The sequence below is a fragment of the Chlorocebus sabaeus genome, chromosome 14, assembly GCF_047675955.1.
Source record: "Chlorocebus sabaeus isolate Y175 chromosome 14, mChlSab1.0.hap1, whole genome shotgun sequence".
Lineage (NCBI taxonomy): Eukaryota > Metazoa > Chordata > Mammalia > Primates > Cercopithecidae > Chlorocebus > Chlorocebus sabaeus.
This window is the reverse complement of record NC_132917.1, coordinates 39,678,975-39,706,425: the sequence shown is the minus strand read 5'-3', so window position 1 is coordinate 39,706,425 and position 27,451 is coordinate 39,678,975.

Sequence of the window (27,451 nt, the reverse complement as noted above, 5' to 3'; positions counted from 1 at the left end):
TGAAATAATAAACATATCTTCAGTTTATTTTATTATATACATCTTATTCTAAAATTGTATTGCTGCTTTTTTTCCTGAATCTAAATTAGTGGTGAAATACAAACTTTGTCTCTCCTTTCAACCCACCTCCCTCCAGAAAAAAAAAACCAAAAAAAAGCTTAAATCTATGGTAATATCCTTTAGCATTGAGTCACCCATTTGAACATATTGTTTTTAAAAAGCAACAAAAATATACCACATGTCAAATTTTTAAAAGTCTCTTCAAAGACCTTCCCATTGGAGTATTTAGATATAATCAGCATTTAATTCAATCTTTGCTAAAACCTATAACCTTAATAATGATACTGAGTGCTGGCATCATCCCCAGTCAATTGCAGTTCTACTTATTCATTTGATGTCTTAATATTTAGTTGAATTATCTAACCAAAACACCCTGAGCAAAAGAATGGAGTAATTATATAAACACTTGCAGCAGAACAATTATAAAGCAAGAGCAGTTAACATTTAGCCTGGTTAGAGACCTAATCTGCATATGCACATCCTGAGGTTCAGGCGCTGGTGGCTTTTTCTGTTTTGTTACGTTCTTCTTTGATTTTTGCATGTTTATTAGTTTTCTGTAATTACATGCCACAGAATATTTTTCTTAGCTGTCAACTTTCATATACAAATACACACTAATTTCAATTTGTAGATCTGCCCAGGAGCCTTGGAAACACAGGCGGAATGTCATTATAGGACACTTTGAGAGGTCCACAGGGAAGAAATATGTGGAGGAGTTTATCCGGAGTTAGATCTTTTGCATCTGTGTAGGCACCGCACCTTAAATTTCTAACCAGGCCTTCACCCCCTTAGCTCCTCAGGAAAATCTCCAGCATTTCACTGTAAAGGAAAATGTCAGATAATTTTGGGAGATCTTTTTGCAGTTCTGGAACCATGTCTTTATCCCCAGTGGAAAACTTTACAAAATAGCAACTTCTCTGACCTTCTTCACCCAATATCCTTTTACATCCTTCCGTTTTTCCTTACGGTTCTCACATGGAAACTGTAAATTCATGTTAAACCCACTTGCTTAGGTACTTGACAGGTTGACTCAGTTCTCAAGGAAAATGTAGTTTTGATTCATGTGTGCCTAAATCAGTTGCTGTAAAATATCACATTTCTCAAGAATATGCTACTTGAGTCAAAGTGAAGGCAAAGAACATTTAATGCAGTTTGATGAAACTAAAATTCTCTTTGGAAAAGAAAAGCAAAAAAGCTTGACACTGTAAGTGCTGTTCTGCAATGTAAAGGACATACTAAGAATGCCAGAGACAAAACATGTTAGGATGTGAGATTCTGTGCAAAGGCAACAGAAACATCAAGATGCGTGTGACTCAAGCAGCTTTACCTTTAATCCCATTCACTCTATGTGCCCCAGAGAAAGGAAGGAAAATGTAAACTTTAAAGGCAGAGATGCATTCCTTGACTTTAAGTCCCCCAAATTTCAAGGAATATGTGTATGAACTTAGCTGTTTGATGAAATGGTTAGTGCACAAAGGGAACACAAATTACTCCTTCTCAATCATTCATATTCTCATTTTTTTTTAACAACACCATACAAGTTCAAAAGTTCAAATTATGTGACCAATTTTTCCACGACATGTGTTAAGAAATTTTCCAGTAATTAAAAATTTCCTGGGAGGAAGGGTATGACTGTAATCTTCTACTTCCTTTTTGATATTAATGTATATTTTCTTAAAATCACTCAAATCTCTTCATGAATAATCATTCTCACAGTATTTTAATGATTATAGTTTATATTTTAAATAGTATGAATAATCATTCACACTATTTTTAGCCACCTTCTCAAGTCTAGATGAACAGAGGTCAACAAGTGTGTCTGGAGTGAAAATTTTATCTGGATCAATAGGATAAAAATACAGTAGAAAGGAATGAATTTAGGACAAAAAAAAAGGCAGGCATATGACACACAATGAGACAGTGAGGTTTTTGCCATAAACAGGCAGGTTTAAAGGATGCTAAGTCCAAAATCTACTAGATATTAACTGGAAAAATCTGTCATAATATGGCTCTTATCTTCAACCTTACAGCTCTAGGTACTGGAAACTCAGAAATGAATAGATTCTTCGTGATAGGTACCTAATTAAGTTCACATGAAACTTGTATATAAATCAGAAGTCCAGATTATAAAATTTCCAAGTGGAGGTGTGGTAGCCATGGAGATTCAAGAGAAAACTCACCACCAGGAGTGTGGTTAGACCTTTGAGATCTGCCGCAGCATTTGTACTAAGGCTGCACTTCTACTGGCAGCCCCAGCTAATAACTGAGCACAGCACTCAGCAGGAATACTGTGACCTGGTCATTTCTGCCCAACATGGACTCCTCAGTGGGCAATGCATTAGAGCTCCCCATTAGTTTGGCAAATATTTTCTCAAAGTTCCACCAGAATCGGAGACTCTTCCTATCCAGTTTTCCTTTCTTTCCTTCTCCCTTCACAAATGTGAGACCTGTATTGCAGACTGACAGCTCTCCCTGCCTTCTCCTGCTCTCTCCCCACTAGGTCTTTTATGGACATCGCTCCCAAGAAATCTCTTACACTTCTAATTCTTTCTTGACATCTGCTCCGCAGAGGACTCAGGTAATCATATCTTTCCTACTAGAATGATATATCTGTATCACATTGTGCTTGTCTTGTTATCAAGATATCAGAATAGCTCAATCAGAAATCTGTTGTTGGGTCTAGAAATAAGATGTGGTCAGTTCCTTTAACTCTACTCCAATAGTTCTGAAATGCTTGTAGTTCTCTCAAATTTACCATGCACTTTCCTCCCTTCTCTACTGCCTTTACCTGGTGTACTCCTATTTATGTTTCAGGACCAGATTAAGTATCTCTTCTTCCAGGAAGCCTTCTCTGACCTGATCTCACCCATAAACTTGAATGGCCTCTATTTGGTTTTGAAAGTACTGTATATGTATCTTTTGTGTACCAATTTTGTTACCCAAAAATTACATGGCTACCTTCCCCAGTAGACTATTATCTTGTGAGCAGAGAGTATGTCTCATAGGTCTTTGTGTCCCTACTACTAAGCTCAGTATCTTGCATTAATTAGTATTCAACAAATGCAGGGCAGTCCAGAGCTTCTGGTTGTAAAATGATAGCAGAATAAGAGAACTTGAAAACTTTCCTATTACAAACACCTAGAAATGCTAGACATAACATAAAAACACTCTTTAAGATGCATAGCTGAGCTGACAAGAAAGATGGCAAATGCCCAAATGTCAGAAATGAAGGCAGCATTGAAAACCAAATACGTTTTGCTAATGCTATGGCATTCCTGGGAGAGTTAGGTGAGAGATTTGAGGTAGCTTAAGGAGAGAATTCCAAGGTCCATGCAGAAATAGAGGAGGCCACGGTCCAGTGTAAAGAGGTAGGGTTAGGTTGGGACCCAGGAAAGGCTACAATTTTAGTGTAAGTTTTGACTAGAAAATAAGTTCCCACCAACAGGGGAAACATATCTCTGCTAGATTCTGGATAAAAACAAAATTATCTCTAAGAGTTTAAATCCAAGGCCTGTACTTCCATTGGGTTTGTAATTCAAGTTTGCATTGCCCTGGAATCTCCAAATCAACAAACTCATAGAAATCAATCACACGCAAGGAGTCCCTACAATGGTTGTTAAGAATATAAGGAAAACCTGTTGTGAAAGGACCTGGTCTCAACCTGAGCTATGACTTCCCATCTGCAAATCCACACTGTGATCTAAAATTACAAACCACACAAAGAAACAATCTACTGTGAGTGAGAGTTATAATATTCCCAAAACTTTGGCTACTAGTATGACAACCTGAAAGAATAAAAAAAGACATATATAAAATTATTAAATACACTTAATGAAGAATCTAAATTCTAAGGAAAGAATAAAACCATAGAAGTAATGAACAATAAAATTCAGAAGAACTTCAGTTATTATGTAATCTGAAATATATAAAATGTTAAAGAAATAAAAAGGAATGTTTAAAACCTGAGAACGAGACATTATATAACAGGAGAATTAAGTCACCGATATATCAAGAAAATTTATACAGGCATTGAAATTTAAAAACAGTGGATTAATAGCGAATTAAACATAATTTAAGAAAGAATGAACTAGAAGATAGATCTGAGAAAATTTAAAATGAAACAAATCATTGGAGATATAAAAAGAAAAATTAAAAAGCATGGAAGAGAAATGAATACTATATAGTTTGAATTTATGTCTAGGAGTTCCAGAAGGAGGGAATAGATGATGACAGGCCATTTCAAGGAAGTAACAGTTTACAATGGCCTAGTATAGAAAAAAGACATGAATCCTAAGATTCAGAAATCACGGTGGATCCCAAGAAGAATACGTAACACTGAATCCACACCTCGACACAACATAGTGAAGTTGTAGAAAACAAATGCAAAAAGAAAATCTTGCAAGTAACCAGGAAAAAAGTTAGAATACCTTAAAATTAAATGATTAGACTAAGAGCAGACTTTTGTTCAAGAATAGAAAGGAGAATAAAATATTTATGGAATGAATTAAAAAACAAGCATGTTTGACTTAGGCCAAAGATGAAAAGTAGATTTCACTTTGTGTACCATCTCCTATCACCTACTTATGTCTCACTGGGAGGATTTTAAAGTTCATTCAGCCTCGGAAAAAACAACCCCATCTCTACTAAAAACACAAAAAATTAGCCAGGTGTGGTGGTGGGCGCCTGTAGTCCCAGCTACTCAGGAGGCTGAGGCAGGACAATGGTGGGAACCCGGGAGGCGGGGCTTGCAGTGAGCCAAGATCATGCCACTGCACTCCAGCCTGAGAGACAGAGACTCTGTCTCAAAACAAACAAACAAACAAACAAACAAAAAAACCCTAATTGATTAGTGCTGTCTGCCACTGGCAGAAGAAGGGCAAGGAAAATTTCAGGATGTGTGTGTGTGTGTGTGTGTGTGTGTGTGTGTGTGTGTGTGTGGTATATATGTGTCATCCATTCAAGATCTAGGCCATAGTGAGGCCCATTGAAATATTACTGTCCACAGTAGAAAATACCCCTTTGTGACTGGAAAGCCAGAATAAAGGCCCTCTAGTTTATCTGATGAGGTCAGAGAATCAAACTAATTTGCGTACAACATATCTTTGAAAAAAGTTGTATTCCATAAGCAGAAGGCAATTCTGATAATACTGTTGAAAGGATCTTCATGAACAGCCTTTGAGCACTGGTACTTGGCACCCAGACATGCCCCCCTCAAGTTGGCAGAAGGACATTTAAAGGATTCCTCTGTAGTACAGAGATTGAAGATGCAACTCAAGGGAACCAGGGCCACAATGGCCCTACTTAACCCTATCTTTCTTGACAATGGCCTGGTATTCATGTGCATAGGTAGTACAGCATAAGTATACATTTTTTAAAAAAGCAAACTCCAAATTAAGGAAATGGATTTTGTGACTACAGTACTATAAAGTACCTAAAGTCCTTTGGAACCTTGGGCAGATTTTCCCACAGAAGTAGTGTAACCAAATCTCAGCACTTTGGGATGCTGAAGCAGGTGGATCACTTGAGGTCAGGAGTTCGAGACCAGCCTGGCCAACATGGTGAAACCCCATCTCTACTAAAAATACAGAAATTAGCCAGGTACATGCCTGTGGTCCCAGCTACTTGGGAGGCTGAGGCAGAAGCATCTCTCGAACCCAGGAGGCGGAGGTTGCAGTGAGCCGAGATCGCACCACTGCACTCCAACCTGGGCCAAAGAGTGAGACTCCATCTCAAAAAGAAAAAAAGTTTCACGAAGAGTAATCACTCTAAAAGCAATATAAAAGACAAAAACCTGCATCATTCATAGTGAACCTGAAAATAGACATGTCACTGGGTAACACCTCACCAATGTGTCTTGTCCTTATGGGAATGCCCATATATAGTTTCAATGTAAAATGGAAGACATAGGACCACACAACCAAAGTCTGTTCCTCCAGCTATGGCTTTCCTACTATACCATGTGTCTTACAACTCTCCTACTCCTGGGCACTGAACCCACCCAACTCCCAAACCCAGTGGCATCTATTGGATGAAGGGCTCCAATAATACCTGTGTGGGCTTGGGAATATTTGCAAAGAAAGTTTCTTCTCCTTGAAAAGATATGGACATACTTCCAAGATAAAAAGTTTTTTTAAAACAAAAAAAGGCCAGGTGGCAAAGCCAGAATATTTTTGTAAATTTTCTGGTCTCAAGAAATTCGTCTGTTAAAGTCTATTAATTAAACTCTAATGCCAAAGGTATCATTTTGAGATTAAGTGTTTAAGTAAGACATTGTGTTAAGCACTTTACAGGTATCATTTTATTTAAATATCCTGTTTCTTATAAAATAGATATTAGCTCCTTCCGTCTTATAGATGAGGAGACTAGGGCTCAGAAATGTTAAGTCATTGGTCCAAGGTTTAAGAGCTAGCAAGTGACGAGACAGGATTTTGACAAGACAAAGATGAAGTCTGACTCCAGCTATACCACTGTGCAATAAGCCTTCCTCTCCAATCCTATTAAGTTGTCAGGAAGAGTGATTACTCACAGGAATGGCAAATAGGTTTTAACTCATGCCAACTCTAATCTATCAGTGGTTGTTTTGGTAAAGTGTCCAATGTTTCACTGGGACTCAGTGAAAAGAATGCTGTGATCATCTAGCAATGTCTGCCATTGGTGAGAAAATGGTAGCGTGACAATATTTGCTACATGTTTGCCATTCCTGGAATAGTGAATTCTCAGAAGAGTTTCTATCTTTAACTCTAGTTAGAATTATAAGAAAAATAACATTCACAATGCTGCCACTCCTGATTTATTTTTTAATGGAAAGACACCCATCTGTGATATAAAACTTAAAAATGGAATACAAGCTGCTAAATTGTTCTGAAGTCTGTATTAGTAAAATTTCACCTCAAATACCATCACTTTCAACATTTTATAATTTTTAAGTGATAATACAACAGCAAAGACAAAATGAAGTGGTACACTTTAAAAAAAAAAAAAAAAAAAAAAAAAAAAAAAAAAAAAAAAAACACTCATAACTGACAACCAACTGCCAGGAGTTCCATGGGTCAAGCACCCCGATCAATAAATCCCTAGCTTCCCATCAACCCAGCAAGACACACAGGAAAAATCACATCTGTCTAAATATATCCGCCATCACCAGAGAAGCAACCACCATGGCCCAAGCCTGCCTCATCTCTCACCTAGCTGACAAATAGCCCTCTACCTGGTATCATTGCTTCCACTTTTATCCTACATATTTTTTGCACAAGTGCTAGAATTCTTTTAAAACATAAGTCAAATGCTATCATTCTTTCCGCTCTGCTCCAAACAATCCAAGGGCATTCCACATTATTCAGAAGAAACTGATATCAAAGTCCACACAATGGGCTGGGAGGCTACGTCTAAGCTGTCCTACTTTCTTCCCATCTTCATCTCATCCTTACTCCCACGCCCCTTTGCTCTAACACCACCAGCCCTTTTGCTAGTCTAAACGTGCTCTGCATGTTCCCATCTCAGGGCTTTTATATCTGTGGTCCCCTCTGCCTGGAATGTTCTTCCATCAGACAACCCCACAGCATTCTGTCTCACCTCCTTCTTGTCTTTGTTCCAATGTCATTTTCTCAGTGAACCTTTCTACTTAAACTTAAAAATCCACATCCTCTGCCAAATCTCCCTTCTCTCATTTTTCAAAAATATTTTTCTGCATATCACTCATTGCTATCCTATGCACTACATATTCACAATTTATCTGATTCAGCCCTACTTTCCATGGCACTAGACTGTAAACTTCGAGGGCAAGTACATACCCCACTTTCTTCTTTGATCTATCTCCAGTGTCAAAAACTGTGACTGCCACACAGTAGGCATTCCATGAATGAATGAATGAAGCAACCAACTTATTAATTCTCCTTCCTATGAGTCGGGGAAAAATAAAGTAAAATCAAATTTTCTAAACACTTTTAAAAATGTGGATCCAGAACTCAGATTTTTCTAAATATTCTTAAATGTAATTTTATGTGGAGACCTTGGCCTATTTCTAGTCAGATAGAAATAGCAATTTCTGAAAGTCTTAATCCCTAAGACATCACACTAAAGCTCTCAATCTTCAGTGATCACAATAACATAGGCTGTCCTTACTACCTACATGGTATGGTTTGAATGTTGGTGCCCCACTCTCAGATTCATATGTTGAAACTTAATTCCCAATGCAAGAGTATTAAGAGCTGGGCCTTTGGGATGTGATTAGGTCATGAGAGTTCTGTCCTCATAAATAAAATTTAATGCCCTTATAAAAGAGGTTGAAAGGAACACCCTAACCCTTTCCACCCCTCCCACCAGGTGAAGATTCAGTAACAAAGTGGCATCTTAGAATGAGACTGAGCCTTTATCAGACACTGAATCTGCTGCCACCTTACTCTTGGACTTTATAGCCTCCAGAACTGTGAGTAATAAGTTTACATCATTTATAAACTACCCATTCTACAGTATTTTGTTATAGCAACCCAAATAGACTAAGAAATTGGAACTATGCATGGGGTGCTGCTGTAGCAAATACTTAAAAACGTGGAGGTGGCTTTGGGACTGGGCAATGAGTAGATGCTAGAAGAGTTTTGAAGTCCGCTGCCATGAATGGAGGAATAAAGACAATTCTTGAGGACTCACAAGAAGAGGAGAGCTGTAAAGAAATCCTCAATCTTCTTAGGGATTACTTAAGTGGCTGTGATAATATTGTGTAAATATGGATGGTAAAGGCCATTCTGATGAGGTCTCAGACAGAAATTTGGAACATGTTATTGGAAACTAGAAGAAAGGCAATCCTTGTAGGGTGGCAAAGAACTTGGTTGAATTGTCTTCATGTACTAATGTTCTATAGAAGGCAGAACTTGCAAGTGATGAACTAGAATATTTGGTAGAAGAAATTTCTAAGAAAAGTATTGAAGGTATGTCATGGCTTCTCTTGATTGCTTACAGTAAAAGGTGAGAACAGAGAAACAAATCAGTTTATAATCAAAAGGGAAATAAAACGTAAAGATTTGGAAAATTCTCAGCTTGGCCACGTTGCAAAGAATGTAAAAGTGCATTCAGGAAAGATCATCAAGGGTGTGGTCATGCAACTGTCTGACAAGGATATTACTACAGATGGGTGGAAGCCTGGTACTCTTCATCAAGACATGGAAACATGGCCCAGAAAGCATTTCGGAGATCTTTAGAGGCTGCTCTACTCATCACAGCCCCAGAATTCCAGAGCCATAGAAACAGAATAATTTCAAGGTTCCATTCTCCACATTCCAGTGCAGCACTCCTTGGTTACCCAAGTTGTGCCTCAAGTTGGCCCAGGTACAGCTCAGGTCACCCCTTCTGAGGGCAGTAAACCTTGGTAGCACCTATACAGTGCCATCTCCACCAGGAGCAAAATGCATGAGCTATGGGGACTTGGTTCTCTCCACCTAGATTTCAAAATGATGCCCTGGAGAGCCTCGGGGCTCAAGCACAGAGCTGCTACAGAGGCAGAGGCCCCATAGAAAGCACCTACTGGGGCAATGCCTAGTGGGACCATGGAGGCAAAAACCAACCTCGCTCTACCCTGGTGGCTGTTTTCAGGTGAAGGGGTCCCACACTGACAGAGCTGCTGGTATGAAACTCCAGCCTGGGAGAGTCACAGGTAAGAGACTCCAACCTGTGAGAGCTGCAACTTGGACTGTGCCCAGAAAAACCAGGAGGTAGAGCCTTGGGGGCCCAATTCCCACACCAGTGTATCTGAAAGGCAGAACTTCAAGTCAAAGAAGATCATTCTGGAGCCAAGAGATCTAATGTTTTGCCCTGTTGAGTTTTGGATTTGGTCAAGACTGAGTATTCCTTTCTTCTTTCCTATTTCTCCCTTTTGAAATAGGAATGTCTATTCTGTGCCTGTCCTACCATTATATTTTCCAAGCACATCACATGTTTGATTTCACAAGTTCACAGCTGGAGAGCTATTTGTCTCAGGATAAATTGTAACTTGAGTTTTATCCATGTCTGATTTAGATGAGATTTAGATGAGACGCCAAACTTTACATTTTTGAGCTGATGCTGGAACAAGTTAAGATTTGGGAGCTATTGTGATTAAATGAATGTATTTTGCATGTGAGAAAGACAAATTTGGGAGACCCAGAAACAGAGTGCTATAGTCTAAACACTTGTGCCATGCCCCTATACCCACCAAATTCTTATGTTGAAACTTAATCCCAAATGCGGTATTACCTGTAAAGGTCTTTGGGAGGTTATTAGGTTATGGTATCAATGTACTAACAAAGAAGATTGAAGGGAACATTCCACACTTTCCATCATGTAACAACCCACTACAAGGCACCATCTTGGAAGCAGAGAACAAACCCTTACCAAACAATCTGCTGGCACTTTGTTCTTGGATTTCCCAGCCATCAGAACTATGAGCAATACATTTATATCATTTATAAATTATCCAGCCTAAGGTACTTTGTAATAGCAGCCTGAACTAAGATGCTACTCCACATGTATTCTTCAAACCTGCAGCATTAGCATCACCCGAGAGCTTACTAGAAGTACAGAGTCTGGATCTTCATGCCAGAGCTAATGAATCATAATGTGCATTTTAACACTACCACCCCTCCAGGTGATTCCTGTGTACATTAAAGTTTCAGAAGCACTATTCTACATGATGGGTTTTCAGTGAGGGGCTCTGAGTTTTTATCAGTGGAAACAAAACCAGTGTTAGGAATTGAGGAAATCCAGTTTTTGCTTGTTCCTAGAAAACAGAGCTCTAAAAAATAGTTGAGTCCAGGTGTCAGCCTACCATTTGAGTCCTGCATCAGTGATGTAAAATCTCCTTTAAAAAAAATAAAATTCTCAATATTCCATGCCTCCTTTAGTTAGCTTCCCATATCCAGCATACATCACAGCTTAAGCAGGAAAGCATTACACCAGGAATGTGAGACCTGAGCTCACCAGTTTTGTGCTTGTCTTTAGATCATGTTTTCTTCTTTGAGGTTCAGCTGACTCATCTCTTAAGGCGGGTAGGAATACAGGCTTTTCCTCCCTCAGATGTTTTGAGTTTCAGATGGGATCAGATTTGTGAAAGTTCTCTGAAAAGAATACCAATGTTGCATAAAATGAGGTATTATTTAAGCATTAGTATTTTACTTGCCATTTCCTAACACATGCTTGGTTCATGCTTAGTAAGACAGATCCAGGCCATATCACGATTCACATTTGAGGACCAACTGTTGTTTGTTCTTAGACTAGAAGCCATAGCAGCAAAGGTAGGATATCTTCCAATTAAAAGGTTTTGGTTCTAATTATCTTGCACAGCACCCACACAGCAGTAAGTTTTCCCTTACCACTAACAGAATTCTAAGAAATAACCATCCCTCCTTCCTGAATCCCAAAACCATTAGAACTGTGAGTTCTCCCCAGGGGCCTTTACCCTCTTTTTGTGCTTCAGCCACCAGGTCCCTGGTGATTCTTGCTTCACTTTGAAGGAGCAAAACAGCCTTGTCCACACCAAGAAGGAAACTTTTTGCACCTACCAGGACAGAGAGCTGTTGTCCTTGGATCAAGAGGCAAACCACAGCTTGAGAGCTACATACTCTCTATCTTACATAGGGATGTGCTTTCCCTAACCTCCTGGTCTGAGCCCTGTCCACTGCCTGTTTCCCTGGTACATGAACTCCTGCCTGTGTGCAAATCTGTATTCTTATTGATGCCCTTTTACTTGCGTCAGATATCTGGATGTTGAACCCAGGTCTCCTACTCAGATTCTTTGCCTGCTTCTTTTGATTTATGCTAATTCATTCAGATCTCATTGTCACTGTCGGTATTCACAGGATTCACACACCTTCAGCTCCAGAGCTCCCCAGGGATCCCCTGGTTGTGATATTTGCCAGTGTGTAGCAGCATCAACCACAGCTAAAGTGTCTTGGCCTGGCTTCTGCTGGGTCACTTGATCTTAAGATCTCTGAAGCCTTAGTACTGAACATCCACATGCTCTTCACTCTCATGAAGCAGCATGTTCTATTTCTGCTGTATCTAGGTGTCATTGTTGTTATCTACAGCTCCATGGTGGTGCTATGGGAAGCTTTCTCACAGCTCCCAGGTTAGATTACTTAAGAAATAAAAATTTTTATTTCAATGTTTTAGTTTCAAGGGGTGTATGTGCAGGTTTGTTACCTGGGTATATTATGTGATGCTAAGATTTTGAGTATGGTATTTTGAGTATGGTAAGATTTTGAGTACACACAATAGCCAGTAGTTTTTCAACCCTTCCTCCATCAGTAGTCCCCAGTGTCTATTGTTGCCATCCTTATGTCCATGAATAACTACTGTTTACTCCCACTTAGAGGTGAAAATAATGGGGTATTTGGTTTTCTGTTCCTATGTTTATTCACTTAGGATGTTGGTCTCTAGCTCCATTTTGTTCCAAAGGATAAGACTTTGTTGTTCTTTTATTTGGTTGTATAATATTCCATGGTATATGTGTACCACATTTTCTTTATCCAGTCCAATGTTGATGAACACCTAGGTTGATTCCATGTCTTTGCTATTGTGAATAGTACTGCAATGAACTTACCAGTGTGTGTGTTTTTGGTAGAACGATTTATTTTCTTTTGGATATATATCCAGTAATGGGATTGCTGGGTCGAATGGTAACCGTTTTAGGTTCTTTGAGAAATCTCCAAACTGCTTTCCACAGTGGCTGAACATTTATATTCTCATAATTTACATAATTTACATTCTCACCAACAGTGCATAAGTGTTTCCTTTTCTCCACAATCTCGCCATCTTCAGTTTGACTTTTTAATAGTAGCCATTCTGACTAGTGTGAGATGGTTTGACTGGCATTTCTGATTAGTGATGCTGAGCTTTTTTATATTTGAGTGAAAACATCCAGGCATAACAGAATGTGTGCTTCGTGATGCCACATATAAAGTGCAGTAGCAAGCAAATCTAATCTATGGTTTTAAAGGCCAAGGGGAGTTATTTTGGGGAGTAGGGTAATGGCTGGGAGGGGCAAGAAGACTTGTATGTCTTATTTTGAGAAGTGTTTGTTCATGTTTTTTGCTCATTTTATAATGGGGTTATTTGGTTTTTACAAATCCAATTGCTTAAGATTCTGATAAATTCTGTATGTTAGACCTTTGTCAGATGAATAGTTTGCCAATATTTTCTCCCATTCTGTAGGTTGCATCTTTACTCTGTTCATAAGTTCTTTTGCTGTGCAGAAGTTGTTTAGTTTAATTAGGTCCCACTTGCCAATTTTTTTGTTGCAACTGCTTTTGAGGACTTAGCCATAAATTCTTTCCCAAGGCCAATGTCCAGAATGGTGTTTCCTAAGTTTTCTTCTAAGATTTGTAGTTTGAGGTCTTACATTTAAATCTTTAATCCATCTTGAGTTAATTTTTATATATGGTGAAAGGTAAGGGTACAGTTTCATTCTTCTGCATATAGCTAGCCAGCTATCCCAGCACATTGAATAGGGAGTTCTTTCCCCATTGCTTTTTTTAGTCAACTTTGTCAAAGATCAGATGGCTGTAGGAATGCAGTTTTATTTCTGAGTTCTCTATTCTGTTTCATTTGTCTATGTGTCTGTTTTTGTACCAGTACCATGCGGCTTTGGTTACTGTAGCCTTGTATAGTTTGAAGTAGGGTAATGTGATGCCTCCAGCTTTGTTCTTTTTGTCTAGGGTTGCTTTGGCTATTCAGGCTTTTTGGTTCCATATGAATTTTAGAATAGGTTTTTCTTATTTGTGAAAAATGATGTTGGTAGCTTCATAGGAGTAGCACTCAATCTGTAGATTGCTTTGGGCAGTATTGGCCATTTTAATGATACTGATTCTTCTAATCCATGAGCATGAAATGTTTTTCCATTTGCATCATCTATTACTTTTTTAGCAGTGTTTTGTAGTTCTCCTTGTAGAGATCTTTCACCTTGGTTAGATGTAGTCCTAAGATTTTTGTTTGTTCCTTCTTTGTGGCTATTGCAAGCAAATGAGATTGTGTTCTTGATTTGGCTCTCAATTTGAATGTTAATTGGTATACAGAAAACTACTAATTTTTTACATCGATTTTTGTACCCTCAAACTTGACTGAAGTCATTTATCAGTTGCAGGAGCCTTTTGGCAGAGTGTTTAGAGAAAAATTACTGAGGTATAATAAACATACAGAAAAGTAAACACATCACAAATTGCTCAAAAACTATTGAGTGAACACACCTGTATTAATTCCCATTTAGAAAGGAAGAATATGAGATCTCAGGACCTTATTCATGCCTTCTCCTAGTTATTAAAATTTGTACGATAAATACTTGCCCCTCACAGACATTACCCTCTTCCCCAAAATAACCATTCATCTGACTTTTAACACCATCGTTAGATTTGCTTGCTTTTGCACTCTACATATGGAATAATGAAGCATGTACTCTCTTGTGCATGGATGCTTTTACTTAATGTGTTTGCAAGATTCATCCATGTTGTGTGTAGCTGTAGTCTATTCTCTTGTTAGCATGCAGTATTTCATTGTATGACTATGCTGCTATTTACCTACTTGTGATGACCATTTGTTTATTTCCAGTTTTGTTCTATTAGAAGTAGTATTACTAAAAATGCCCTTATGTCTTTTGGTGAACTTAAGGCATTCATTTCCTGTTGGGTATATAACTAAGAGTAGAATAACTGGGTGAGAGGGTGTGCGCACCTTAACCTTTAGCAGGTGTAGCAGCTTTCCAAAGGTGGTGTACTAAGTTACACTTCCATCAACAGTGTATGACAGTTCTAGTTACCCTGTATCTTTGCAAACATCTGGTATTGTCTTTTTTCATTTTAGCCATTCTGGTTATTATGATTTAATTTCCATGATAACTAATTATTTCAAGTACCTTTTAAAAAATGTGTTAGCTATTTAGATATTCATTTGTATCAGTATCTGATCAAGTCTTAGTTGCCCATTTTTCTATTCACATTTTTTTTCTTTTGGCATGTGGGAGCTTTCTATGTATTGTGAATACTAGTACTTGCAGGTAGTGAAAATTTTTTCTATGGTTGGCCTTATTGCTCAATTAATGGCATCTGTTGATAGTGAAATTTTTAACTTCATAATCGAGTCCATAAATCAAATTTTTTCTTTATGGCTAGGTTTGTGTTCTGCAAGAAGCACAGCAATTGACAGGCTGCTGCTGGTATAAAATTGCCCCTACTTTAGCATCTGTTGATATGAAAGTCACTCAAAATAGTCAATACTTTTACCATCTGTATGAGTTTATCAGATTTTCCCTGAACATTTTGACTGTTCTCAAAATGCAGCCTAGAAATTGCCTTGACCTTCCATTTATCCATATGCTGCTGATCTACTATTTATCTTTATGTCTTCCCTTAAATATAAGACTTATTGACATGAGCTTAAGAAATTCTGTCCCAAAAGATCCCCAGTGAAACAAGGATCTCTTAGAGAAAAAAAAAAAAAAAAGTCTTCATAATTACATAGCAATCAATTTGCTAGATGAAAACAAAATAAGTATTCTGATTAATTGCATTGCCTTATAAAGGAAAAATGATTAGTCTTAGACTGTTAGGGTTATTAAACCCCAGAGACTAATTAGAGCAATCTGAAGCCTCACAAGAAAGAAGGCATTATTGTTATACTTCTTTTACAGATAGAAGTCAAAGCACAACTGTAAGAAATAATATATGAAAGTCCATAAAGCAGTGCCTGTCACATAATAAAGAGCCAATAAATCTTAGCTATTGTTGTTATTACAAGTTCTTTATATTGCAGTTGTGCAAACTGAAATTCAGGGAAATAAAATACCTTGTCTCCACTCACATGGATTTCTGGTTGCAGAATTAAAACTAAACCCTCCATAGTCATATTCTCATCCAAGGGATCCTTTCTACTAAACTACAGTCTCTCAGAATTCCTCATCTATAACAATTCTGGAAGGTATTTACAGGAAACATCGATTCAAACTTTAACCAATAGAACTCAAGACATTATTTTCATTGTTATCACTTTATAAATGATAGTAGTATGCTTCTAATGATTTGATCTTTTTATTGAAACATTCTTCCTAGTTTTAATAAAATCTTTCAGTAAATATGAATTTATCTTCTCCACCTAAATAGCTATTATGACTATTTCTGTTAGCTTTTGTTGGATAATAAAATATCTTAAAATTTACTTAAAATAATCACTTTTTTTTTTTTTTTTAAGAATCTACAGTCACCAATTGAGGCTGTGTTTACATGAGTGGCTCTTCTGATCTCAGCTGGGCTCACTCACATATTTGTGAACTTGGATATTTTAATTGAAAAATCAGATCAGCTATGCAACTCTGCTTCTGGGAGTTGAATGGATAACAGCTGGGTGATAGAATACTTGGGCCATGCATCTCTCACCATCCCTTAGGCAGTCCAGATTTATTTACATGGTGATCATGAGGTTCCGAGAAAGCAAATAGAGACCTCTCGGAGCCTAGCTCAGACACAGTAAATTTTTTTTGGTTGTTTGCTACATTCCATAGGTCAAAGCAAGTCACAAGTCTAGCCCAGATTCAAGTATTGAGGAAATAGACTTCACCCCTTGATGGAGAATACTGCAAAAATCACACTACAAAAATGTTGGATATAGAGAGGAAAAAAATAATGTGGCCATTTTTCAAACGTACCGCAATGAGTATGCATAAGAGCCAGGTAAACATGTTAACTTTATCCTTACTTGGAGTCTCTTAGTAAACGAAAGCTTCCTGCACTCAAAAGTGAGGGTTTATATTTTTCTCCCATCATATAAGCAAATATTTTAAAATTAAAATAGGCAGGGTTCAAAATGGAAAAAAATATGCACTTTCATATGCATATGCATCAGGAATTCATGATGAAGGTATTATAAACAAGTAATCATGGATTTCACAAAGATAGAGCTCTATGACTATTTCATAAAGCACCATTTTTAACACTGAAAAACTGGGAAAATCAGCGCCCAAAAATAACTGGTAAAATACATTATATTATAACCACATAATGAAATGCTACATCTTTATTGAAATGAAGACGTAGTAGAAGAATATTAAATGATATATGAAGGTAGTCATAACATATTAAGGTAAAAAGATTACCTACCATGTTATTTATTTGCATGTTTTGGTATAACTGTTTTCTAAAGATATCACTATTAGTCATTTTGCTTTTTAATTAGAGGGAAAAAAATCCTTTGACAATAAATTTGTCATTCCTTTTACATGCTGCAAATGTAACAAAGCCCCATCCCAGGTGTATCTTTAGTTATACAGCATTATCACAGAAGAATTTACGAATCACTACCGACTATATGACGTTGTTTAAATTTGAAACTCTGTGGTGACTCATGACTAGGCATGCCAGTCCTTTGCTGTTTTAATCCTTCAATAATTAGTACAAACAGTAGAGTTTGTTTGGAACAGAATCCAGAAATTTTTGTTGATAGGTCCAGCTTTGCCATGTTTTAGTTGAATGGCTTGGAAAAAATTACAATCTGTTTTTCATTTCATTTTCCTATCTGTCAAGTGAGGATATGTCTGAATTCAAACTCCTTGAGAGAAAAACCTACCATGTATAATCAAACTTTGTGTCCTCAACTTCCTTACCTAGGCATACATTTTACATACTTAATAGCTTACCTGTCTACTTCATGGAAGTATATCAGAATATTGGTAAGCATACCATCACTCTGCAAGCAAGGTTTCCATAGGGAAGGAAGATGAATCAGACATTTCTTACATGCTAAGTCAGATTCTCTTATAGTCACTTATCCCCAGGGCTTTTACCATCAGTGGCTACCAACTTTGTGGGAAGTCTGACCAACTTCCTATGAGCACAATCCAATAGTATCTCACCATATACCCATATCACACCTCCACCTACCTCCTGCCCCAAGGTTTCCCTGTTGATGCACAAGAGTGAGAGCACTGAAGTGTTCTAGTGAACTCCATGTTGTAACACCAAAGACCACTTGTCTCCTTCATGCTACAGAACAAAAGAGTCACTCTATTGGCGATGGTGATCCATCCTGACTGTCATGAGGAACTAGGGTTGCTGATACACAATGGACGAAGGGAGGAGAAAGTCTAGAAATAAAGGTTCCCTAGAACATCCATTGGTGTTTCTCTCCTCAGTAATAGTAGTGAACAGATAACTGAAGCAAGAACAACCTGATATAAACAAGATATTTAGAACCCTTGGGGACAAAAGTTTAAGTCATTGTACTGGGCAAGCATTCCAGGTCAACTGAAATGTTGGTCATACATTGGGGAAATCTAGAAGAGATGATAGAGGAGGGAGATGATGAATATCAAGTAGAACCTAGGGACCAGCTGGAACAGTGGCAACTGTAGACTATTTCGTTAACCCTATTGTCTTTTAAGAGTTTGCTGTGGTAATTGCCTTGAAGTGTTCTGATTGGATTTGTACCTCTTCTCCCACAGAAGATGCCATGTTGTAGCATAGGAGCCAAATGCCAAGTATAATGCCTCACCTCACACTGAGTACTTTCTGCCTCTTGCCCAGGGTTTCCCGCTGATACTAAGGTAGAACACACTGCAGAGTCCATATATGCTCATCTAAGAATTTCAGAGGAATTAACACCCATGGGGTTAACTTTTGACCAATGGGAGACCAGGAGCCCAGTAGAAAAATTCTTCTCCCTTCCTCTCTTCATACAGACCTTCCTTGCAAACTCGTCATTTATACAACCTCTTAGAAGATGATCCTGTAAGACTGAGTCATTAGTTGCTCTTGACATCAAGTGGTGACTGGCTTAATAATGTACCTTTTTATTGACTTTTTCTCCTTTCTTGACTCATTCCCCTTTTTGCTTCCCTCCTATTCCCTGAGATTGCACTCTAATAAAGTAGGACATAAGCCTTGGCCTCAGGCTCTGATTTCTGCAGAAACAAGTATAAAACAGAAAATAATTGGCAGGCCCAGTTGTGGTATTCATACCAAGACAGAGTGATTTGTAGGGTAGGCATCAAGACTCCTAGAGGTGGGAAGACACAGGAAGAAAGTCTTAAAGATTTTCCCATACTTGCTACACTCAAGGTTTCTCTCCACTGTGATTCTCTGATGCCGACATTATGTGGATTTAACAGCAAAAACTCCTCCACACTCATTACCCTCATGGGTCTTCTCCCCAGTGTGGATTCTCTGATGTATAACCTCTCTTCCCCAGAAGCAAAGAAGACTTTGTGAATTTCCCAAAAGCCTTGCCCAATGCCCATGATTAAGGCAAGGAGTAGCCCTATAGTGTACAATGGGCAGACTTTCCCATAATCCTTTTCTTCATAAATCTTCATTCTGATGGTGCTGACCTCATCACTCCAAGGATGAACATGAGATCAGGCCTGGCCCATCAGAGGCTTCCTTTACCCTATTGCTATGGTTTGAATGTTTCCCTTCCAAATTCATGGTGAAACAATCCCCACTGTGGTGTTATTATGCAGTGGTGCCTTTAGCAGGTGATCAGACCACAAGTGTTCCCCCTCATATATGAATTAGTGCCTTATAGAAGGGCTTAAGGGAATTAGCTTAGTCCCCTTTTTGTCCGTCTGCCATATGAGGATGCCACCATGAGAGGATGCCACTACTGATAAAGCAGCCTTCACTGGTCACCAAACCTGCTGGTGCCTTGATCTTGGACTTCTCAACCTCCAGAATGTCTGTAAGAATACATTTGCATTGTTATAAATTACCCAGTCTGTGGTATTTTGTTAGAGAGGCACAAGTGGACTAAGAAACCTACATACCATGATTGCTTCAGGGATTGGTCTCTGAGTGGAGCCAAACCAATCTTGGAATCTTTATACCAGTGCTTTAAGGAAAAATGCTTTCTGCTGGGGCACTGACGCTGGAAAATGTCAGTCTTGAGCCTCTTAGTGTCCAATAATTAAGCCAACAGAACAAAAGTAGAACTTAGAGGTGAAAACAGATTTTCACCATTACCATGCAACCTAGTTGGGACTAGCCAGAGATAAGCATTCAACTTCTAGGAAAAGTCAGTGTGTTTGTTTGTTTGTTTGTTTGTTTGTTTGTTTTACAACCACTGTATGAGATGATATGTTTGGCACCTTCATTAGTTGAGATTTGAGGGTAGTAAAAAGGCCAATCGAGCACAATAGACTAATAGGTAGGGTTTACTTCAGATACGACTGGCTCTGGGGGTCCAAATAATATAATCATAACTGCTACTTTCATCTGAGCACTGCTTTTTTCTTCTTCTTCCTGTAGGCTTATTGGGCAGATTCCATGTGGAGGGCAGCCGTGGCCTTGAGGCTCTGTGCGGTGGTGATACTGACTGTAGTCCCTGGCAGTTGCAGCAGGCAGGAAGCAGAGAGAGAAATGTGATGAGGCAGCTCTGGAGAGGAGGAGCCACAGGTGCACCCCTGCATTGGGAAGAAGCCATCAACAACTGCAGCAAAGAGACTAGATATACCACACACTCCTGGGTTTGCTGGGGAATTTAAGAAAAAGGCAGTCAGAAATCAAAGGTGGAGTTCTAGGAGTCCTCCTGGAAAGAAGCTAGAGAGAGAAATTCTGATTGGCATTTTTTTCCTCTATAGCTCCACTTTTGTCCAGCTAAAAGCAGGAATCAGATCAAATGTTAAGCAGATGACATTTGACAGTCACAACGCAATACTTTTTCTCATTACCACATAACATTCCCCTACTACACCATTTAAATCTCACTCTCACCCAGAATAATCACAGATGAGTCATGAGAAGTGATAAATAAAAAATACAATTTTTTAAGTCAAACATAAGTATCAAACTATAAAGACCCAGCATGCATAAAATTTAATTTTGCAATTAAAACTCCCAACAATGTTTATCTCATACCACCCATTATGTGAACAGATCTCGTTGTGATGCTCAGAAATTAAAGCATGTAAGATGTGTGGTTCAAGGAAATTACTTTTTAAAGAAAGAAAACCCACTGAAATTTATTGATTCCTGTTACTGAAAAAGTCAGAAGTAGGAGTAATTACCATGAAAAGGAAGTTAAAAATGCTGGGACCCCAAAAGAGCTAAGATCTAGCCCAGGCTTCTCTTAGATGGTACAGATGGGAGAAAGTCCTAAAGATCTTGCCATAATTGCTACACTCAGGGTTTCTCTCCACTGTGGATTCTCTGATGCCAACATTATACAGATTTAACAGCAAGATCTCTTCTATACTTATTACCCTCATGGGTCTTCTCCCCGGTGTGAATTCTCTGATGTATAACCAACTTGGAACTACTGGGGAAGCCATTTCCACTCTTCTTGCAGAGTTAGGGTCTGTCCCTACTATGGATTCTCTGATGCCTGATCAGATTGACTATTATTATCAGCTCCCCCACACTCCTCACACTGATAAGATTTCTCTCCAGTATGGGCTGATGACAAATCAATGAAGAATTGCCATTAAATGATTTCCCACACTCCTTACATGGATAATGTGGATTCTCTGGCTTCTGACATACTAAGAGGAAAAGCTGATGCACCTTCCATACTCCTCACATCTGAAGGGTTTCCTTGCATAGTGGCTTCTCTTTCTTTTCCTTTTTTTTTTTTTCTGTGGGGATTCTCTGGTGCTTCTCCACGTCACATGTTTCTGGGAAGTCAGCTTCCTAAGAAATATTCTTTAACAGCCCACGTGACATCACCATGTCTGTTTCTTCAGAAATTCCCTGTGTTGATGTGGACTAACTGTCAGTATCGGTCTCAGCATCTTTACAGGAGACCCTGGTCCCCTCTGCAGGGGGACCATCCTGTGTGTCCAGCACCCAAGGCATATCCCCTCCCACCAAGTTTGCAAACTGGGTATCCTGGTGCCCAGCTTTCAGGGTTGACGGCCATCACCTGGACTCCTTCTCTCTGGGCTTCTGGGGAAAAGCGGGGGCTCCAGGGGCAGGTGGCCAGAAAATAACTATTGTTGTATTTTGTATGAAGTACAGCCAAACATTTCTGGGTCAGTTGTACAGAGGGAAAAAAAAACAAATGGCTCCCCATATCCTCCTCTCCTGCTAGAGAAGCAATACGGGGAAGGGATAATCACTGTTCCAGGGTCCTGAAATCCTTGTCTGGAATTTATACTTTCTGATCCTGTTTCTAACATCCAGAGCTAAGATAACAATCAGCTGGTGCCTTCTAGAACAGCTGGAACCTCCATCTGGACACATAGAGGGACCTCAGTGGTAGCTTCATTCTCCCTGTGATTAATCCGCAGGATTCTAGCGTGGCTTCTGTTTCTTTTGGGGAACACATAACTTTCAACAAAGGGATTTTGAAGTTGACAAGCTCCCAAACTCTGTGATAAAGCAGTGAGTTTTGCCAGAAATAAGTTGCGTTCTGTCACTAATTCCATCTGCTTTCTAGATGATTTTAGTGTACTTTTACCTAAAGAAGAAGGGCTCCTGAATTGTTACCCTTCCAGAAAAGGAAACCAAAAGCTCCAGCAAAATAAATCAAGCTAATACTAACAGTTAACTGAAAGGAAATGGGATGCTTTCCTCTGATAAAAAAGGGGGGGGCATCAAAAGTCAAAATCAAAATGCTTGCAGTTTCCCAAACACACCCTCCTCTTCCAGCCTTTCACCACCCCATTTGCTATTGTCTCTGCTTGGAATGGTGCTATGCTGGCTGGGGTCATAAAATGATGAAAAAGAGAAAGTGGATCCCTGCCTGTCTGTAATCAGGAAAGCACAGGATGTACAAGAGTCTTGAGAAGTACCCCCTCACCCAGACTCTGAGGATAAGAAAAGCTTCCTGCAGAAAATGCTATCTAAGCTGAAAACTAAAATCAATTTTGACAATGTAAAAGATAGTGTTCCAAGCAGAGGAACGGTGAGCACTAAACCTAGAGAGACCGGAATGACTGCAAGAAGTTCAGGAGAGGTCATTTATTTGGGCAGTGGGAGGTGAGTTGACAGTAGAGAAGAAGAAGAGAGAAAATGAGAAACGGGAAAGGGAAATAGGGAATGAAATAAAATGAGAGAGCGGGCAGCAGCCACATCATTAAAAGTCATATTTAGGTGTCTGCAATTTATCTTAAGAAAATGAAGAGACATTAAATAAATTTAATCTGGGGTGGGATTTGTACACCTATGTTTGAGAATCTTTGTAATCCCAGTGTCTACCATAGTGTCAGACTCTTAATAGGCGTTCAATAAATCCTGTGGTGAGTGGTGTGGCAAACCAACCTAACGGTCTGTATAAAATCCATCTTTTTAGTAAGAAATATTTATAAGCATAAATATTTATAAATGTGTACATAAATATTTGTAAATGTACAGAACAGTAAATTATCAGACCACAGTCACAAAACAAAAGGCATAACAATAGTTAGAATGCCAGCATCACATCCCCAATGCTGAAAACAATAAATTATTCATAAGTATATTCTCACTGCATAAACCAAATACTTTTTCTAACGTTAACACTAAGGAAAGATGGCTTTCTGAAGAAGAGAGAAGAAAGCAAGAATGTTCTGGAACCTAGGGCAGGGAGAGATGGCAGCATAGCCATGAGGGTATGGCTTTACTACCTACATTCATACCCAGATCCTAACAAGACTCCCAGATGTAGACTTTTGGCCAAAGTTTTACTCTTTCTGTACCCAAGTCTACTTTGTAAATGAGAATATCAACTCATAAGTTTATTGCGGGAATCTAGCTACATAGGACCTGCAAAGCACTCACACAGTGCCTAACATGTAGTGAATAGTTACTGGGAAATCACTCTTCTAAGTGCAAGAGGCAGGCTTTGGAGAACAACATTCTGGACACATTGGAGACACATGGACTTCCTGAGAGCAGGCAGCAGGATAAAACTTAAAAGGAAGGAAGAGTTCCAGAATTCGGATCTATTGTTAAATTTTTATCAAGTTAGGTCTCCTTTCTTGAGAATTTAAAATTGGAACTAAGATTCTGGTTCAGTTTATGTTTATTTATTCATTTCATAAATATTTGTTAAGCACTTACTATATGCTAGGCACTGTTCCAGGAACCAAAGATTTGACAACTAAAGAGAGAAATGGAGAAAAAGAGAAAAGGAAAACCAGGAGAATTATACATGAAAAACTATTACAAAGAAGGTTTATACCTACAAAAAGGAAGTGGAGTGATTAGGCTGGGGTTCTCCAGACATTTTATGAGATGAGTTTCTTTCTGCTTTCTTGAGCCTAGGGATGAAGTGCCAACAGTAAGATTCCAGAGCAGAAGAAAACACACTGGAAAGTAGAGAAGGGTAATAGCAACTGACCAGAGATTCTGCAGATACATTTGACAACAATCAGCAGGTCCTGATATTCTAATTAAAGTCACAGGGTCAGGGGAGCTTCTGGGAATTCCTGAAGCATCAAGAAAACTCTTAAGAATTAGGGAAGAGCAGAGATAGCACAAGGAACTGGATTTTATATCATATAATTTCTGTTTTAACTGTATGATCTAAAACAACAACATTCTAGGAAAGGGAGGAATATACTACCTGTTCAAGAGGAGAGGATTAGGATGAGAATGAAAGAGCAACAACAGCTACTTCAAAGGTAATGGGGAATTTGGAGCCATGTGTTAAGGATTTGCGACTGGTGAGAGGGTACACAAGTGTCATCAGACAAAAGACAAAGGATGACATTACCAGAATCTCATTCAAAAAGGAAAGGAAATAGGAAGTCATTAAGAATCATGATTTGCATCTGTTAAGGATTTTCAAAAGAAAATGGCATATTTTTAATTAAAAAGCAAAAGGGGATAGATAAAAATTACAAATGTGTTTAATCAGTGTAACCAGCACGGTCCACACGTTCCATGAACCCCCAATTCCCAAATGATAATGTCTCAGATTCTTATCCCATCTTACTGGATAAGTTTAGTCCTTACCAGATTTCTATCCCTAAATATTCTGGACTCCCTGGAAAATGCTCTCATGCTCTCCAAAGCCATCTTGATTGTCACCTGCCACCTCAGTGAGCCCCCTAGCTCCAGGCCCCTGTGGGGACCACTGCTCACCCCAGCATGCATGACCCCCTGCCACTTCCACAGGTTTCCCTCAGGCAGCTCCTCTCATTAAGACCGCTTCACCTGAAGCCTGGGTATACTCGTTCCTTCAAGTCCCCAGTTAGAACAGAACAGGTCAGCGAGAGTCTATTGACACTTTAGGGATAATCGGAGGATTAAAGAAAAGGAAATAGAGCCGTAAAATTGAAATTGCTTTTAGAGATGGTACACTCAAAACCTATAAGCCAAGACCCAAGGGTCCATGACAGCACTCCTCCCAGCTGGTCCACGTGTTAGGAACCTGCTTCTGAGCCACACGTATACCCCAGCAAGTTCCTAAAAATATCCTGCTTTTCAGTGAAAAAAGTTCCTAATCCCAAGGCCTAGGAAAATAAGTTTATTCTTTCCATGACCTTAGACCTGCCTCCCCACTTCAGGGGGAAATCCCACCAGGTTGAGGTCTGCTCTATGACCTTCTACAGAGTGAGCCCCAAAATACACAAGAGTTCAGGAAATGTATTTTCCAGTTCTGGCTTATTCACTCCTGAATTATGTGAGATTTGAGACATCAACAGTCCAGCCTGTGTTGAGCTGCATCAGACTCAGGCCACATGAGGTGAAGTGAGACCTGCACATGTTTCCAGCCATGACAGGTCTCAGCTCCCACTCATCAGTCACTGCTAAAACATACACATGGATTTATCCAGAGCAAGAGCAAGAATACATGGCTATAAGGAAGTCCAAACCTATGCAAAGGAAACAAGTCTGTCCTCAAAGAAACAATCCTCTGAGATGCAATTCTGTCTGCTCTAAAGACAAACAAATTATTATAACAAACAGTTTAGCTCTTTGGGATCAAGAAATCTCAACCCTTTTAAAGTCCAAACAAGGAACTCTGCTCTGTGTTCAACTAAAACGCCAACGGATGGAGCATAACAGCCCCAGAATAAAGGATGATGACGTTCTAAGGAGCTATTTTTCCAACTTCTACCTATTGCGTTAAAGAATATCACATAAGACTCTAATATGTAACCAATTTAATATTGTGATTTCTTAAAATATTGTGGCAGTGACTATAAATATGCTACACATTTATCTTTTAGAATTAAAAAATCCTGAAGATCTAACACATGTGAAAGGGCTTTGACAAGCATTAAGTATTGCCTCCACTCCAAGGAGGTCAGCCTTGGGAAAGCTAAAGACAAAATAATGCAATTTGGATACAATGCAACTTGAAATAAGCCTAAGACCTTATATGCCAGATACAGAGTAGGAAGGCACTCAACTTCTTTCATATCCCAGATTATATTCTTAGTACGTTTTGAAAACTCATTGCCACATATCCCTGGCCAGAGGTCTTTGCAGTATTCATCTTTCTGAACCCTCTTAACTACTTTAAAGTTCTTTGGTGCTAGAAAGTCACCAGTAGATCACTTGTTATTCAAACTGTTTATACGGTTTCCTGTATCTAAAGTCTTCTTACAGAAATTTTATTTAGAAAAAGTGAATTTTCCATATGTCTTAAAATCAACCTTGGACTTCCAATTAAACATGACAGGTTGAACATACATTTATCTTCACTTCTTCCCAGCCCCACTAAAATTGCTGTGAACCTAATTTTTTCAAAAGGCTTTATCTACAATGGCAGGCCAAACTCCTTAGGCTCACAAGTTCCTTGGAGGTATCAGATACCTCTAGGGGCATGGGAATTTGGTGAAAATCCACATGCTGAATATGCAATCTCTAGTTCTTTTCCCCAAGTTAACTCACACAAGGCAAAGCTGCCAGACATGTGCTCCACAGCCAGTAGCTTGGAGATTCTAAGAAAAAATACAACTCAAGAGAAAACCCTAAATATATTGACATTTTGCATTCTCCCCTCTGCAATGAAATGTCCTGGTCACAATCACAAAAATCAGCAAGTCTTAGGCTCACATGAGACTTTCCAAACAGTTTTTCAATGCCCCACTCTCAGAATGAACAGGCAAGGATCACTCAATGTTTGAGAAATGCTTTTAAAAATGAAGATAGAGACCAAAACAGAATGGGGTGGGGGCAGGATACAAAAAGAAGGCAGAGCTAATTGAGGGACGAGAAGAATACTTGCAAAGATCTATTAATGATTATGCTCCAAGAGATAAGAAAATATTTTGGAAAACAATAGAATGCTTTTGAAAAGTAAAAAGGAACAGCATGGAACAAGAAACAGGTTGTGACAATTAAAAATATATGTTAAAATTCATTATACAAGAGAAGACAGAAGTTGAGCAGATCTCCCAAGGAGACAGGTAGCAGTGGTTGCCTTGGGGTGCAAGGCACTGAAATGCTGCCACACGAGCTGCTCCCACTGGAGCTGTGTCATAGCTGGCCCAGCCCCAGAATGGAGCTTCCTGGGC